This window comes from Tursiops truncatus, chromosome 11 (genome assembly GCF_011762595.2).
Source record: "Tursiops truncatus isolate mTurTru1 chromosome 11, mTurTru1.mat.Y, whole genome shotgun sequence".
NCBI classification, from domain to species: Eukaryota; Metazoa; Chordata; class Mammalia; order Artiodactyla; family Delphinidae; genus Tursiops; species Tursiops truncatus.
Window position 1 is genome coordinate 95,257,921 of NC_047044.1, and position 3,190 is coordinate 95,261,110.

The following is a 3,190-nucleotide window of genomic DNA, read 5'->3' on the forward strand; positions in this document are numbered from 1 at the left end:
TAAATGAGTAATACTTTTTCCCCATCACATTCCCAGGGTGTAAATATCTGGCATTCTAATATTTTGTGATATTGTCCTGTTGGGAAGGAAGTTTATACATTTGGGTAAGGTTAGAAAACAAGGGCACAGATATTTGCACATATTAACCTCCTGGAAGAAGTTATCAGTTGGTCTTGGTTGGAGGGAATTGAAAGAATGATAGTGGTATATAATACTAAGGGAAGATGCAGCCCCAATGGTGTTTTAGTTCAGTTATTTTCTTTCATAACCTAAGTGTACACAGACCTGGATTTATTTGTGGGATAAAAGAGATACATAAAACTCATCTTCTGCCCTCCAGCTATCTTTTGTTCACTTTAGAAGGATATTAAAGAATTGGGTACATGGGACTTCCCTGGCGGTCCAGCGGTTAGGACTCCTGCGCTTTCACTGCCCAGGGCCTGGGTTCGATCTCTGATTGGGGAACTAAGATCCCACAAGCTGCGTGGTGTGGCCAAAAAAAAAGAGAATCCAATTGCAAAGCAACTAGAGATCTGGTGGTATTCAGAATGATGTAGAAGCAGAAAGAGCCCAAACCTGGAGGACTGTGCAAACAAATGGCAAAGAAGTTCAACAGTGATGTTAAAAAGGAATATTAAATATTAATATCCACCAAAGTAGGTCTTCACAGGTTGTCCTACTTAGAACTACTCAAATCTTCATGGTCTACAGCATGGGTGAATGTGGGTGGTCTTGAGGTTTTGTTAAACTTGCAAGATGTTCCTAGAGGCAAGGCCCTCTTGAGTACTGTATGCATTTGAAAATCATTGACTCGTGAAAAAACTTATTTGTTGCAATCGTGTTAGGTTTATACGCTTGTGAGATCTAATAATGCGAAAACATGGGTGAACAAAATACATTCTACTTTAGTGTCCTTTTAAAGTTTTCATACTTTAAATCCTATGCAATGTTCTAAGTTTGTTTTATATGTATTAACCCTAATCCTCAAACAAATGAGGCATGTTACTTTTAATACCTTCACTTTTTTTTTTAACTTTTTAAAAATTATTTTTTGGCTGTGTTGTGTCTTCATTGCTGCACGCGGGCCTTCTCTAGTTGTGAGCAGGGGCTACTCTTCATTGTGGTGCGTGGGCTTCTCGTTGCAATGGCTTCTTGTTGCGGAGCACGGGCTCTAGGCGAGAGGGCTCAGTAATTGTGGCGTGAGGGCTCAGTAGTTGTGGTGCACGGGCTTAGTTGCTCTGCGGCATGTGGGATCTTCCTGGACCAGGGCTCGAACCCGTGTCCCCTGCATTGGCAGGGAGATTCTTACCAATGCACCACCAGGGAAGCCCTGAAGGCCTCATTTTAACTTAGTCACCTCTTTAAAGGCCCTATTCCCAATACAGTTACATTGTGAGGTACTGGGGGTCAGGGCTTCAACATATGAGTTTTGGGGGACACAAGTCCGCCCATAACAAGTACCTAACTCCTTCATAGAAATTAAGCATTGGAGGCCTATGACCCTTCCATCTGTCTGCAGAAGGACCTCTCCAGGACAGTTCCTGGCACATGGAAATAAACTTCCATTTTATGAATGAAACAATGAATGAGTGTGTGAACTGATTCTATCATCAGTGGAATAGGTGACAGCCTCCTGAGAACATTCTGCTGGCATCTCTTATGCAAGATTTACCCATAATGCAAAGAGCAAGTTAGCTCTCTCCATAATGGTGGCTGCCAATGCAAACCCATTTCTGTGGAGACTTCCATTCAGAAGTAGATCTTCATCACCTTGCAAATTGATTTGTGAGGAACATGACAAAAAGTACCGTTCCAGCCCCAGTTTCCTGGTGCAGGACGAAAACCTAGTGAAACACACCCACATTACTGGGTTCACCTGAGTGCCAAAATCTGTGAGGGAGAAAAATGATGAGGGAGTTTTTCTGGTGTTTTGGGAAGGGTTAGAGGCTGTGAAGGGGTTAGGGTTGGACAGTGTAAAAGTCAAAGTCACATGGACCCAAATTATCCCATCCCCACTTCACCGAATGCAGGGGGTGCTGGTTCGATCCCTGGTCAGGGACCTAATATCCCACATGCTGTGGCACAGCCAAAAAATTTAAAAACAAACAAAACCTGTGGATCTGCTGCTTACTCCCTGTTGTTTCGGGCAAGTAATTTAATCTCCCTGGTTCTCAGTTTTCCTATCTAAAAAAAAAGAAAAAAAAAGGGACTTCCCTGGAGGTCCAGTGGTTAAGACTCTGTGTTTCCAATGCAAGGGGTGCTGGTCGGGGAATTAGATCCCGTGCAGTGCACCCAAAAAAACAAAAATGGGGATCAATTTCCCCATATAGTTTACAGTTATATGTAAGTCAAAGGTGGTAATGCATATGAAAATGATTTAAGGTTTTTAAGTAACCACATAAGTAATAGTTATAAGACCATCAGAATTTAGCATTTTTGTTTTATGAAAAATATTGTTTTATTGGTTGATTATGGTCTTAATTGATGTGATTCCTTGTTTTGTTTTGAGATATAAATGTGCTTAAAAGCACAGACTCTGGCGTCAAAAAAATTTTTTTAAGCGCTGTGGGGTGTTTTTGGTTTAATAGCTGGTAACTGGAACATCCTGCAGGATCCAGGACCCAGGGTTCCTTAGTCTAATTCTATACTCACGTGGCACTTCTGCTGTATGGTGTCTGGTCAACCTATTGCCAATGTCTTTTCCCCTGTGGGTCTGACAGCCCCACATAATATACAGTATCTTTTTTTTTTTTTTTGGCCGCACCATGTGGCATGTGGGATCTTAGTACCCCGACCAGGAAGTGAACCCGCGTCCCCTGCAGTGGCAGCAAGGAGTAACGTAACCACTGGACTGCCAGGGAAGTCCCAAGTCCAGAATATTTTACTCCTTCATGTTCCCTGGAGAAACGAAGTCTAACTCTCCCAGTACTCTATTTTTACACATTTAATACTATGATTAGAATGTGAACAGATAATCACCGAGGAGTAGATTTAGGAGAGATAAGGAAAAAAAGAAAGCATGTTTTTATTAGGAAAGGGTTGGAGAGACTCAGGGATATTGACACACTGTTAAGCTCATATACGCTCCAGAATTGCTTTCAGGTATTTGTCGTGAGTTTATGGTAGCAGAGAAATTAAAATCTCCTCGAGAGCAGAGGAATAGGAATTATCAGATATTTATATCCTGGTT